This window comes from Sabethes cyaneus, chromosome 2 (genome assembly GCF_943734655.1).
Source record: "Sabethes cyaneus chromosome 2, idSabCyanKW18_F2, whole genome shotgun sequence".
NCBI classification, from domain to species: Eukaryota; Metazoa; Arthropoda; class Insecta; order Diptera; family Culicidae; genus Sabethes; species Sabethes cyaneus.
The window spans coordinates 220,405,606-220,421,607 of NC_071354.1; the positions used below are offsets into that span (position 1 = coordinate 220,405,606).

The following is a 16,002-nucleotide window of genomic DNA, read 5'->3' on the forward strand; positions in this document are numbered from 1 at the left end:
TGATATGGATCAAAAGCGTTACGGTGAATAATGACGATGGCCAGCGGTCTACGTATTACCACATAATAGTGGACGTGCACCTGGACACCAGTGGCAGTGCCATGACCTGATATCAAGGGCAGCACCAGAAGAAGTACATTCAGAGTGAATTAATCTGCAGATTTTACTGGGTACTAAGTACGTGACAATGCATAACTTTCGTTTATTGAGACGATTGCAGGCATTGTGAGATCACCTTTTGACTTTAGTGCAGCAATTTTTGTTAAACAAGTTTTGCTAGTTACAAGTTACAATTGAGTGCAAATCTCGAATTTTATGTTCATAGTCGAATCTTAAAATATTTGCATAGTAAGATAATGTATAATTTTGCTAATGATGCCAAAAACCGGATCATGCAATGCAGATGCACTCAAGTGCATCTCTATAAAACTCTACGAAAATGGTAAACAATCACTAGCAACGGCACTCACTGGAAAATTTTCGGGATTTTTGAAGAGGAGAAACTACCGAAAGACTGGATTAAAGGTGTAGTTTGTCCCACCAAAAAGAGTGTTCTGCTTGATTAGTGTAATTACCCCGGCATTACACTGATCAACGCCACCAACAAGGTGCTCTCCCAGATTTGGTTACGTCGTCTATCCTCATTAGCAAGAGATTACATAGGGCAGTATCAGGCAAACTTTATGGGGCTATTGCTATTACGGATCAAATTGTTGGATCAGAAATGTCAGGATCAAAACCTGCCTACGTATCATATTTTTGTGGATTTCAAGGCATCATATGATACAGTTGAGCGTGTTACTTCGCGTGTCGGAAGGACCACGACAATCGACCCCAGTCCCTGGTCGAACCACTGGGGACTATCCGGGGCTGGGCTCCGAAGGCCTCTTCTTATGGCTAGCTCGAGCGTGAGGTCCGGAGGCTCAAGATCGGCTCTGGGACAATGTGACACCAATCGGAAATCCAAACACGGTCTTTTTAGCAAACTTTTTATTCTAACTTACTGGATGTGTAGGGTACGTGTACGGTGCTGGGCCGGCCGGCTGATGCTGGATCTGGCGGTGTCGAATCGGGTGGTGATGATGTCTGGTGGATCTGCAGGACAGTTGACAATGTCCGAGGGCCAATTTACAGGCCTAGTAACTTCAGCTACGCGTTATTACCGCTGCCGTACGTTCCGCTCGGATGACATAGACCGCGGCTTACCAGCCACGCGGTTGACTTTGAGCAAATTAGCAATAATGGGTCCTGGAGGTTGGGGAGGGAGGAACAAAACGAAACTATAATTTTCTGCCTTTAATTTTCATTCACTTAAGCCAGTAATACCTGATTCTCTTAACTTTTACTCGTCCTTAACTTTTATCTTCCGGTTTTTCCTTTAACTTTCTTCACTCGTATCTCTTTTTTGCCTTCGATACGCTATCTTTCCTTTTTCAATAACTACTTATAGTATTTATCCTCTCTGTAGTCTTTGGTGGTTTAGCAACGAATGGTATTACTTTTTAGGCTTCTATCGTTTCTAACCTAACTGCCCCTTCCTCCCTTTTCCAACCTCCCTTTGCACCTCTGACATCCCTCCTTCCAGTGCTCATTCCATCCAGGTGTTTCCGCTTTCCCAGATCCAGCAATATTTTGTGTTTAGTGTGTTAACAATTTTATTCCTTATTCTAATCCTAGCCTTAGACCGTAGATCTTTAATTTTAGTGCCTAATTTAACCCTATCTCCTAATATACAAATAACATTTATTACAAATTATTCAAAAAACTACCAATGACAACTATGACGGGACTTTAGACAAATTATAGCAACATTAAATTGACGCAACTCATGCTGAATAGCAGTATACCCGTTCTCTCGCGTTGCTATTCCTGTGTGGTATATGGGGTAAAATGTGCAAACGGTAACAAGCGTCTAGAGCTGTGGCAGAGAATGCATGCATTCTTCGGACAAGCTCACGCGGTTCATTAAAGCCTATGTTGCGAATCGAGCGAAAAGTCAACGATGCCTACTAACACTCGAAATAGTATGAGAAACATAGCATTCAACGCTTACACCGCACACGCCGCTGTTTTGTGCGGACATTCTGCTACCCACACACTCGCGCACCCTCATCCGCATATCGTCTTCCTGCATAGCTTATTCGCGAGTCAAAAAACTCGTGAGGAATCAGCTGCCCATGAGGTTAGTGGCGCACTGGGATAGAAATTTTGCATTACTTTTTCTTTTTTTCTTGATCTTCGCTCTCGATTCTACTCACGGGCGAGAGTGCAAGCCGTCGCGAGTAATCGGTATCAGCAGATCGAGCTGCAACGACGAACGAGAGCTACGACCGTAACTGTTAGCTAAACACATACTCACAAAAACTCGTTGCAGTGCATGAATAAATAAGAGTGAGAGTCCAGAAGGGATGCTTATACCGACGTGTTTATTAGAATGAGTACGCGTGTGTGAAAAATTAGACCACACGAATATGGGCTTCGCAACACTGATTAAACTATGGACTATGGACTACTATGGAACGAGTACGTACGCTATGCTACGTATGCTACGTACGTATTTCGGGAGCACTTTCGAGTCCCTCCACATCGCGCAGAAGTAACTTTACAACACTATTTTCTATTTTTTTACAACTCATCTGAGTTATCAAACCTAATGAACTAAACTCGATAGTGAACTAGATCCAGTAACTAATCGCTTAAAAATAATCAAAAGTTCGCCGTAGTCAAAATATTTTTCAACACGGTTGAACTTTCTAATGCACGACGCAATCGGTTTATTTCGGGCAAACTTAATGCGGTGTAAACGGTTGGTCAGCAGTGACAAAAACTTACTAACAAAAGTAATTGCGATGAATCGACCTTGCCGTGTAACAGTTTTGCCACAAACAAAGTCGGTTGAGTTTTGTGTCGACGTTCTAGTGTATCTAAACCAAGCAAGCGGTGACGATCGGAAGCTAGTTGGGGATCGAGAATTACACCAAAATCATTCATATGCTCAACTCGTTTCAAACCGTGATCGTCAATTTCGTAGCCGAAAATTAGATGTCGTAGCCGGTGGAAGGAGCGGAGTGGAGGAGTAACTGCCTAGAAGGGTAGCCTTCCTTGTCGGGACAAGTTTTCTTTTCACGGATAACACGAATTAACTTTGTCTACTTTAATCTCACATATTTAAAATACAGCGACTATATACAACTATGTACAATTTAATACAAAGCGACGTGCACTATTTGGCATCTACATGCCTACTGGACTATACGGCATCTGAATGCTTACTGACTTTCAACTCACTTTGCTGCTGCTGTTCAGAGTGGTTTTATAACTTTTAGTTACAATGTCAGTATTGTTGGCAGAGGAAATAAAGGCTTAATTGTCGACAGCAATTGCGCGCGAACTGGTGCGCTTGGGTTAGCAGTAACTCACCGTTGGCTTACAGCGAGTCGACGCTTAGTACTGGTTGGAGTATTCCAACATTAGAAATTAGAAATTTAGTGACACTTCCAGTCAAGTTATTTATTTTACACCAATTCACAAATGTATACAAAAGAAATTTAAGACGGTGACCATCCTGGATGTAAGGAATCGTCAAGTAGATTTGTTAACTAGTCAACATATACCAGCCTGCAGCCTGTTTCAAGCGCAGAACTAGCGTCGTTAAAGAATAAAATGAACAAAAGTGATCCCAGGCTGCTGCCTTGCGGTACACCACATATATTCGTGAACGGGAACGATGCTTTCGCGTCAAGTTTTACCCTGTCACACAAATACGAGCGTAACCATGTGACAAACCGTTGCGGTACACCCAGTCGTGACATTTTGTCAAGCAGTGCGCGATGATTGATGCGATCGAAGGCAGCTGTCAAATCAGCTGTTGATGGTGTGATCCGATGAGCGGATACCGAAACAAGAGGCTCGTTTTAGAACAGTTTCTGAACAGTTTGAGAGCAATTTAGGGAAAAAAAATCAGAGTAGTTTCAGGGTTATGTCAGAGCATATTTTATCAGTTCCTGAATACTTTAAAAATTTCAGTTCTGTGAAGTTTCTAAACAGCTTTAAAGAATTTTCAAGAGTATTTAGCGTTTTTAAAGCAGTTTTAGTTTAGAACAGCGTATTTTTGGAATGGCTTCCAAACAGTTTCATGGCAATTTTAGAGCAGTTCAAGTGGGGTGTACCCCACAGACGATGGGAATATGCACGCTCAGCATACGGACGTTAGGCATAATGGATGTTAGGCATAGTGGACAATAGGCATAATATGCGCAAGGCATAATGTATGGTGGCCAAGGCTCCGTAGCCGCAAGGTTGCAGAGTCTGCTTTGACAAACGAATGGTCGTGGGTTCGAATCTTAGTACAATCAAGGACATTTAATGTCAAATGGCTTAAGCATGGGTTAAATCTTAGACGCCTCACTATCCTTTCTTTGAGCTGAGTTTCATATTACCCCTATAACGCCTTTCATGGTTTGTGTACTGGACGGAAGACCTGTCGAGAGAGCATTTAGCCACATCTGATGAGGCTACGCCAGGGTCATTTAAAACGAAGCGAAACTGGTTAGTAGAGAACTTCGAAAGAAGGGTTAGAAAAAACCTCTATACGCTTAAGTCGTTTTTTACGCGAAGGATACGTTCCGGCCCCTGGGCAATATCACAATAAAGGGTGTCCCACATCACATTGCACCATGGAAGAAACGCTGTAGAAAGTTACTCATTGGGTATTTTCTCTTGGAAATTTGAGTAGAAGTAGTTTAGACTGTATTGTTTACACTCTATTTTTATGGCGGTTAGTTTTTCGAAAATTGGAAAAAATGGTGTCACCCGAAAAGTAAGTTTATTTTGCGCAAACACCTGGAAAATCCTTAACTCTCCCATCATGGGTGATGAGACTTACGTCAAGGCGGACTTCCGGACACCGGAACTAATGCCCATCGAAAAATACTAGGCTATTATCAAGCAGACATTACGGGATCATGCCAGGAAGGTCATATCTGAGGAAGACATGAAGAAAAAGTGGGTTTCCGTACAGATGAAGCTGCAGCCAGGTTGTACAAAAAATTTTGAGTGGAGTAAAGAGTAAGGTGCGAGCATACGGTTATGGTGTTGAAGGCAATTTTCTACAGCGTTTCTTCTGTGGTGCAATTTGCTGCGGGACACCCTTTACATCTAAGTGCTGGTCGCGATGATGAGACCAACAACAACGCGATAACAATCTGCTTATTGCATCTGGTCCGAACTTAGGAGTCTTCTCCACGCTTGTCGGTCTTGGGCTACTACTCTCCAACAACCGCTGTTCTAGCATCCTCGTCAACAGCGCTAATCCAACAGGTACAGGGTCTGCTTCCAAATCAGCGGCCTCTGCCGGGTTTTCAGCTGTATATTGTTTTCGCTGATCACTCATCCGACATCCTTGCTACGTGTTCAGTCCACTGTAGCCCGCCGTGTTTTATTTGCTTCACAGTAACCACATCTTTGTATACTATACCTGGTAAATTAGGGATAAACCCATACAGGAAAAAATTACAGGCCTATGGAGTTTCATATAAAAATGAGACTGTTAGGCGAGTAGTGGCAGTAAAGGACACTAAGAAATTTGCCGTTAGCGTAATAGCAGATATTAGAGCAGTCTCAAGGTTATCTCGGAGCATTTCTTATATCACTTCCTGAAGAAGTCTCTGAAAAAAAGTTTCAGAGCAGCTATTGACCAGTTTCTAAACAGTTATAGAGCAGTTTCAAAACAATTTTTAGCGTCTTTAGAACAGTTTCCGAGCATTTTTGGAATGGTTTCTAAGCAGTTTTAGGGCCATTTTAGAGCAGTTTAAGAGATTAAGCATAATGTGCGGAAGGTATAATGTATGGTAGGTATAATGGACGTTAAGCAATTTGCCGTAAGCTTGCAAGAGGTTAAATCAACTCATATTAAAAAAGCATTGCATATAGGGTGAGTCGGATTACCTACGAATGGCCGAAACCCGAATAACCGAATCACGAATGGCCGAAACACAATTGGACGAAATAACCAATAGCATAATATGTCTAATAGCCGAATTACAAATGGCTGGATGTCATAGAAAATATTGGACCTGCTCAAATATTTGTTATAAACTGTCCTTAGCTAATACCCCATCCCCCCCCCCCCCTCCCGTAGTGTCTGGAACTTCCGACGGCGGATCACGACAACACGGCGCGCAATGATTTAATGACTTCAAAGCTCGAAATCATGAATTTTTGTACTAACTCTTTTAATACAGATTTTTATTACATAGTGCCTTTGGAATAATTCTGCAGTGCACTGATTCTGCAGCGTCACCTGTGATTGAGTTCCGGACTAAACCTAATGATCTACCATTGCGCCTATTGATACTAAACTAAATCTGAAATTAATTAAAAGAAAACTTTTTCCAAATTAAATTCTACTAGGGTATGTTGCTGCTTCGTCGTAATTGCCTATTCCCGTCCTATCCAACACAAATTATTAAAAATATCAGCGATTTTTATGACACACAATGCAATTATTCCCTAATATTTTAGTTTGTTGACTATCATACGCGATCAATCAAAGTGAGCTGAGTTCTATTTAAATGCTTTTTTCATTAAGGAATTCCTAGCAGCCAAATTTCCTACGTTTTTTCGTGCGACGAAGAAGAAAATGTCCACTAATTGTTTCAATTTTCGTCATTCATAAATGAAAATAACTTACGCAACGCATTGTCGTTATTTTGCAACCGGGAAAACTTACATGACCTGCAGAAATGTTGCAGAATAACATCTGTCATGCCGTCCTACACAAATACATGCGCGCTAGCTTCATAGACATTATTGTGCTTCTAGTTCGGACGATGAAAAATTTTGATGGACGGATTTTAAAGCGGTACGATGAATTTTAGAAATAAAGTCTGTTGCGTAATTTTAATAAAATGCTTTACTAATCACTTTTTAGTGAATTCAAAGTGCACGGATCGGGATCGATTTCACTCAGTTCGAAAACAGTATCTGTCGCGAATAAATATAAATAATAGAATTTGATTTGGAAAAAGTTTTCTTTTATTTAATTTCAGGTTTTGTTTTCTACTAAGACGCTCCAAAACACTTCAGACTAAACTAAATGTTGTGGAAGCGTGTGTCAAATAGCATTATTTTTCATCATTATGCCAAATGGCTTTATGTTAACTGGGCAATACCTATTCGCATTGCATTGTGACCGAATTATGCTATATGTATCTATGACAAATGGTGCCTTCCAATAATGCCAATATTTTAGTGGCAAACGATGTTATAAGGCAAACAGCCTAAAATGTTAAATTACCTCGTGCTAAATGGACGGCCCCGATTTCCATTGTATTGTGACGATTGGCTCAAGTGAATATTCATAGGAAAGGGAAGTTTTGTAAATTACGCCTGCCGTTCATTATGCCTATCATCCATTATACCTAAAGCCCGAATGCCCAACATCCGTATGTCGAACATCGCGCACCCGTTTAAGAGCACTTTCTGACAAATTTCAGAACAGCTTGTGGACAGATTTAAAGCGGTTTCTGATCGTTTAAACAATTCTGAGCACTCAACATACTTAAGCTATTTACGGTGGCTACCTTGATGATTGCAGTTTTCCGAATCGCTTCTTGGATGTGAGTTCCGATCCTAACGACATAATAAGTGTATAAATGGATTTTCAATCAACATTAGAGAAGATAATCATTGTGTTTTGTTTTCAGCTGTTTTTGACTTTATTCTGCTGATCATGATCATGTAAAACCCAAGTAAATCCAGGTTAAATGAGTAAACGATTTTACATTGTCTTCTCCGATTGCAATGAAACTTTCGAGATCCGCGGATCTCCCAGTTTGGTTAGAACTGACTGTAAATGGAAGTGAATTAAAAAATAAACAATAAATCCTACAAAGTGCGTGACTTGAAACGATAACTGTTTAGAATTCACTTTGCTCTTAATGGACGGAATAAAATAGTTGTTTTGCAGAATAAATGAGCCTCCTGTGTATTAGCTTTGCAGCTAATAAATCCACACATTATCAATAAAGTACTTAGAAATACCCCAGGGCCCTACCTAGCACCGCAAATATTATAGGATATACAAACAGTCCTGAAGTACAAACAGTAATAGCCTCATTTACAGTTATAAATATTCCGGTCTCAGCTGTTGAAATCAAATTGTGTTGATTTATCGAAGTTGACTGACTGGATCCCACTTCCTGTTTAACTAGCCAGTAGGGCTTCGATATAAATGAGAACCATTAGCCAGAGTTAGTCAAACAGAACCGACCGACACAATCGGCGAAGCCACGTTCAACAGCACTGCTATACTTCTGCTACTCTGTTGTTCTAACGGAGGTAATTGCGAAACCATTACACCGATCTGTTGCGATCCTTTCGGTCACCAATCGGTCGTGGCAAACTCCGTTAGTCAATTGCGTGTGCAGCACTGGAACACAATAGGAGCAGTCTCTCTCTCTCTCTCTCTTGCACTGCATCAAAATTAATTTACTGAAAGCAGCGACCAACGGCAGCAGCGGTTTCAATTTAATTTAATTGGATTAGTTTACAATTAATTTTCATCGCTTTTTGTTTGCGCCTGCAGCCATTCGTGACGATTGTCCATCATTACACTTAACAATTAACAAGGATTGTCTGATTGGAATTGTATTGTTTCGTTGTTTCGTCGAACTTTTACGAGTACCGATGAATGGATCACCGATCAATGGATTGTCATGAGAAAAGGAATGGAATGTACGATGTCTTTGATTCACATTCAATGGTTTTTGCCTTTCTACTATATAAATATATAGTATAAAGGTATAGAAATCACTTGGAAAACCGGAAATGGAAAGAAGGTCCTGCGGGCCGAATGTTATATACCATTCGACTCAGTTTCGAAAACTGAGCATTTTCTGTGTGTGTGTATGTATGTGTGTGTGTGTGTGTGTGTGTGTGTGTGTGTGTGTGTGTGTGTGTGTGTGTGTGTGTGTGTGTGTGTGTGTGTGTGTGTGTGTGTGTGTGTGTGTGTGTGTGTGTGTGTGTGTGTGTGTGTGTGTGTGTGTGTGTGTGTGTGTGTGTGTGTGTGTGTGTGTGTGTGTGTGTGTGTGTGTGTGTGTGTGTGTGTGTGTGTATGTGTGTGTGTGTGTATGTGACGCTTTTAATCTCACTCACTTTTCTCGGAGATGGCTGGACCGATTTTAATGTTCTTAGTGTCAAATGAAAGGTCTAGGTGTCCCATTGGTCGCTATTGAATTTCATACTGATCGGAATTTTAGTTCAAAAGTTATGTATAAAAATACGAAAAATATGGGACTTCATTATCTCATAGGTCTCTTAACCGATTTGAACAAAATTGATTGCATATGAAAGAGGAGCCTTGCAAACCCTTAACTTCCAAATTTCATGACGATTGGACTTGTAGTTTGAAAGTTACATAAAGAAATGTGAAAAAATAGTATTTAAAACATATTTATGTAACATATAAGCATTAATTTAATGAAAAACATCACACATTTTATGATTATTTGAAAATTACTGCTGAGATCTATCAAACGAAACCAAGTTATTTAAAATCGAACGGTTCATTCAAAAGTTATTCAAACTTTAACACTTAAGCACCGTATATTAAACCGTTAAAACGTGTGAAATCAAAACATATCAATCAAATGTTGATTGTATTCAATGTATGAGATGTGTGTGATGTATGTATGTATATATGTATGTATGTATGTATGTATGTATGTATGTATGTATATATGTATGCATGTATGTATGTATGTATGTGTGTATGTATGTATGTATGTATGTGATGACAATTTGCAATTTTAAAATTTGCAATGAAATTCAAGAAAAGTGAGAAACATGTCAATTGTCTGAAGTTTTTGAAGCCTCTTAGTGGAATACGAACTCTGAAATTAAAGAAAAGAAAAAACTTTTACCGACTAAATTCCACTATTTAATATTTATTCGCGACAGATACGTATACGCTTTGAAATAAGACACTGATGAAGCCTGCACGTCGTAGGTGAACTACGTGTCTGTTGCAAATAAATATTAAATAGTGGGATTCAATCGAAAAGTTTTTTCTTTTCTTTGATTTCAGATTTCAATTGTCATTTTCTTCACTTGCTGTTACTCACAATTGTACAAGAAAAGCAAAAAGCGAAGAAAAGCAGTTTATTTAAGCATGTAGGTATAGGGGTGTATAGAATCAAAAATACTAGTGAGTTGATTTTTCCAAATAAATTTGTACAAATTTCAAACAAATTCTGCGCATCAATAGCTGCTCTTTTCAATCAATAGATACTAGAGCTTAGAAATGTTGTATGAAAAATAGGAAGTAAACGTTGCACGGTAGATATTTTGTAAGATTTGTTTTCGTTAGTGATATTTTAAAGGACAGATGTCATGTTTTAATAAATAAATCAAAAAAAGACAAGCACTGGGAATCATATCGATCGTATTTCCCATTCTCAAGCATGTTTATGGCGCAGCTTTGGCACTATTTTTCGACCTCATCTTGTTTTCCTAACCCTCTAACATTGTAAAAACGATGCGATCAAGCTAATGACTATCTTTTCATGAAAGTACATTCAAAAGAAGCTTAAGTTTTGATTTTCATGCAAAAATAATTATCTGAAGGAGCGCTAGCTAAGAAATAGTTCCATTTCTCGTTTTCATATCTAATGCTCTATTCAGTTTTTTTTTTAATTCAGATATATTGCAAAATTGAAGCCAAGCAAACCAATAGTAACATTTTGAGATCAATCATTTTGTTGTAGATATCCTTTTTCTTCAAAAGCGAAATATAATAATAATTTTTCTGAACTCTTGTTTTTCAAAGATGCTAACTTTTGAATGCATGGTAGCAATATCAATATATCAAAAAATCTGCTATGAACAAATACTTCATATTGTCAATTCAAAACAAGTTTCGTATGTGGCTCTGAAGCCCGATAGTTAAGGCCTTCTGTAGACCCGTTAGAAGGTTAATTTCTAATTTTCTACACATATTCATTCAAGTCTGTAAAAATTATCTTTTGTGTTTACATTATTTTTTTATAAATATTATAAAACTAAATAAGGTGTTCATCAAGTAACATAAATGACGCTTACATGTATTTACGCACCCAAGAAAAGAAAATATAATTCTACACAATACGTTGTGAATTTTACTGGCAAATAAGGAATTTGAGGAATACGGAACGGATATTTAAAAATATAGTCTAATATAACATCTATACATCTACAATTAAGTTCCTGAGAAATTAAATAATGATTATTGTGGCAGTAGAAAGGCTAGATCACGCCGCTAGGTGGATTAATTCGGGTTTTTTTTTTAATTGTTATCTACCAGTCGATGGTGCTCGACATAGGAAGGATTTTAATTCTGAAGCCAAGAGCTATTACGACGAACTCTTCAGGAAAGCGAATCATTCGAAATGCAAGCAAACTTTCATAGTCGCTCAATTGTGCGGATAGCCTTAGAGCAAAGCGTAATTTAATTAAAATAAATCGAAAAGAAATGAGCTTGAACCACTACTCGGGTCGGCATCAGAACGGGGCGAGAAAGTACCGATTGCAAAGCAAAATAGCCTTCAGTCAGGTTGCACGACGAAGGAAGCAGGTTTTCATTGTGCTGTTGCGGTTGCAACTAATGAGCGGAGCGGGAAACCCTCGAACGGAAAATTGAATCATTATTCTCGCTGTGCAATTACATAAATTGATTGAATTCAATTAATTCGGCATATCAATCGGCGGTCGGTGGGAACAACACGATGCATTAGTAGCCGATGGAAGTTGGTCGAAATCAACATTTTCAAATTCAAATTGATTCACCAATAACGATAGGTTATTATGATGATTTTGTCATCTTCATAGGAAACATATATAAAGGTCGACATACGCTTGATAGCACAACGGTGAACCCATAGGCAAATGCAATATTCGAAACCTTTCGACTTCCCCAATAATCGGGGGTTAGATTGCCCGATTCGCTAACAAAGGTCGAACAAGAGGATGCCTATTAGGGGAGTATTTCGTTTGACACAGCACGCAGGACGGCAGGCGGGCAGTAAAGGCGAAGGAGAAGGTTCGAAGGAAAGCGATTGAGTCTGATCTCTTTGACTGACATCACCGCAAATTCAAAGAATCCGGCAACAACCGGTTGGGGCGAATAACTCTTTGAGCTTCAAAGCTATCTCTATGCGACTTTGATCTGAAAAATTCAAAATTTTGTTTGATACCAAAATAATCTACATTTTTTTCTCGATGCCAGCTTAATACTAAGCTGGTTTCGGAAACATTCAAGTGTAGGTATTAAAGAGTTGTCCGTTTCATTCGCATTTGTTGGTTGAATTCTATATACCTCTTGATGTAACCAATTTGATTAGATTATGTTATCCTTGCTTTTCTAGTGGTAGGATTATCTCATTTACGTGCGGATCCTTCTCAGTTCATTGTAACGAGCCGGTCCTTTTAAACCTTTTTTCCGAACGAACTCCGTTGTTTTTGGTAAATATAAAAGAGGAGACACCCGCTTTGTCAATCTATCGATTTTCCATAAAAACGAAACGGTTACTGCTAGTACTTTGCCGTGTGACAGGAAATACTTCTATCTTCTAATCGAAGAAGGTTCTAGCGCTGGGTCGGCTTTTGAGAGACTCCAGTGCGAGGAGTCTAGTAACAAACAGCGATATCAAACTTATCACCGTTAGCCCACGCAATCGAATACGTGCGTTTCCTTTCCAGAGTGAGTGCGCCTTCACGGTGAAAGTTCTGTGTTATTTGCCACCGTGAAAGGGCGAAGATATAACCGAAAAAGAGCCATTTCGGTTGATGTAAGAGCAAAGTAGAAGGCATCCAATATTTTCCCAAGCATTATGACACTTGACTGGAAACTTTGGCTTCACTTCAAGGCAACGCGGCTGGTGACTAGGACTGGGAGGCAAAAATGAGGGTGAAGCTTTGCTGAGATAATTGCTAAAATGGAAATGACGCCCACACCTTGCGGTTGGACTTGGCGACAGTGAATCGAGACACTAGATGCAAGCAAAAGCACAGAATGAAACTATTCTAGAAGAACGACTTAGCTGAGTGCAGTAAAAATACATTTTCATTTCCATTTTATGGTTTTTGAATGGACGATTAAAAGTATTCAATAACAATTTCAAACAGGGCTTAAGATAAGGGAAGAACAATTTCAACATGTTTAGTATCTTTTAAATTGTACTAATAATTCGCAAATCGGTTTAATTATCTCCGAGAAATGGGTGGGACGGATCTTACGCTCATCATCGCGTTTCTGGTCTCTAACCATCTGGTCACAAGTCACAACGGTAAAACAAAATCTGTTATGTAATTCGTTGCTTAATACAGTCTACCATTAGTTAACGTTCAAAATCAGCAGCACAATCAACACGAAATTCGTACTGAAACGGAAACTCACTGGATATGCCCACCCAACTGCAAGCGGAATCAAAGTTCACTCGAATTGCTCACGTGTAAGTAATTAAACCGGGTTGGTTTCCGTTTCCTGCCTGCACGCAGCTGTTGCTCAAACACAATCCCGGTTTCACCAGTTGGTATCATAACAATAACACCCGAATCGGTTGATGGTTACGTCCTTGTTAACTGTGTGTATGTGTGGTCGGTACGTGTGGCAGTCGGCAGTTCAGCAGGCAGTCGTCGTTCGTACAGAAACTAGGTTAACGGCAGCTACGGAGCAATAATCGGTTCATGAATATTACAGGCTACCCTTTTCCGTGCAGTTCCGTGCGGTGCAGTCAATGAGCACGGAATTGGTGCCAAAGGCAGACCGACCGATGCCGCACAAAACACGACCACCGGCTGTCACGTGTCGGTTTCAAAGTGTGCCGTCGTCACGTGTGAGGCAGTAGGGCGCTGCCAGTGAGCTGTGCCACGATGCGAAAATCATGCACTGAGGATTGAGCAATTTCAAATTTAGCCAAATACTAGGTTGAATGGTTTCAATATGTTCACAGAGATATTATTTTAAGCTTTGTTCTTGTTTAGTGTATAGAACCTATTTTAAGCGAACCTAACACCCATATTAATTCCCGTCACTGAAAAATGGTGTTTAATGCACCATCTGCAAATGGTTGCTTAATACTTGAGTTACAGTGACGATAATTTACGCATATAGCACATACCTATAAGCTAAAACGTCTGTATCTGCGATAAGACGGCATATCCTTTGAAACAATGGCGTACCGGGGGCCTCCATTGAAATTCTTTTGTGGTCGATAACTACGACTGACTTGAAATTGATCGGAAAATTGCATAAAAGGTCAAAGGAATCTATTCAATTAGGAATTTCACCCGAATTCCACTCCTTAGTAATCAACTGACTCTGTTCTGTTCTGTTGATACCATGGCTGTGCGCTTTTGCGATGCTTCGCTTATATGGCTAAATGATAATTTGCCTTTTGTGAAACCGGCTTCCTCTGTTGCGTGGAGCACACGTTACGTGCGTCGTCGTCGTTTGAAGCGTGTACGCAATAAATGCCAACGTAAGCATTATCGGTGACGCTAGTCTTTACAAGTCGTACGTTTTGGGCGTTCAAACAGACCTACGTAGATGTCCAAAAAAGCTTTAGACGTTTTTGTATTCAAAACAATGTTTTCCAACTCCCTTCGAAGCTTACTTTAATGAAACTGAGTCAACCACTGAATCAAATTCCGATGAATTATTTACTGCGTTTTTCTCGTCTATTTTCGATTGCAATCTCGGATTAACAGGCGATGTTGATTATGCTACGTTGAATGTATTGAATGTTCCTGATCATTGCGTTGATTTTGATATATTTAAGATTGCTCCTGATATGATTACGGCTGCTGCCAAAAATTGCAGACATCGTATTTTTCTGGATCTGATGGAATTCCGTTATCCTTTGCCGGTGCCACCGAAACTTTAGCTGTACCTTTGTGTTGCATTTTTACCCACTCGTGTGAATGAGGAAAATTTCCGGAGGTTTGGAAGCATTCTCTTGTGTTTCCGGTCTTTAAGGGTGGGTCTTTAAGGAATACCGAAGTGTAAGAAACTACGGTGGTATTATTAGTTTATCTGCTGCCTACAAATTATTCGAAATAATTGTGAGTGTCACATCAGTTCAACGCACTAGATACTACATTTCATCGGACCAAATGGCCAATGCACAGTGGTTTGATTGCTCGGACTCGTGAACTTTTTTAACAACTCTTTTCATAGTATTTTTTTTCAATATGGCGTCTTCGGAAGAATTTCTGTATATCAATAGACGCAACGACTGGTGGTTAGTATTAGTTCGGAACTCAAACACAGGTGGCGCTGCAAAATTTAACTTTCTAATTTGATGATAAAGAGCTATAGTACATTCTAGAAAGTTTTAGATAATCTTATTATGAAGCTTTTTGCTGCAAGCATTATTCCTCTAAGTATCACAGTTTTTGAGATATTGAGCGTCTTTCATGACGGACTCCCAAAAATCGGGGTTTTCACTGTAGCTTCAAAACTATATGATTTAGGGAAAAATAATGTTCTGAAAACATTTGCATCTATTAAAATCACACACTTTTGCAGAAAAAAGTGAACACGTATCTTATATACAGAGCGAGTTAATGAACGATTTAGGTAAAAATTAACCATACTTCATACTGCTATACAATAAAAAGTTGGAAAAACTGGCGACCGTGATATAATTAAAGTGAAAGTACATTCAAAACTGATCTTAAAGCATGCTAAGTCATTTGTCTCTTTTAGTATCTTCATCTTTTAATTTGCATTTCCAAAAAGTGTTACTCAGAGTTTGGAGACATATATCATAATGTTTACTATATCCCATTGCCCTGCTAGCAGCAAGATACGATGCTAATGTAGCAAGCCAGTCATTGTATGTACTAATCCCGGGTGTGCGGTACTGCTAGAGTTTAATAGGATCCTTACACTCGCCCTGTAATTGTCCTGTACTCTAATAACCGGCTGCGAAATCTGTCGTTAAAGAAGGGTAATATCTTAAA

At 39.3% G+C, this 16,002-nt stretch overlaps 1 protein-coding gene across 3 annotated transcripts in view; it reads left to right on the forward strand.

Moving 5' to 3' along the window:
- Nucleotides 1-16,002, forward strand: part of LOC128734934 (calcium-binding protein E63-1) — a 56,128-nt gene that overhangs the window by 25,928 nt on the left and 14,198 nt on the right. The window lies entirely within an intron of this gene.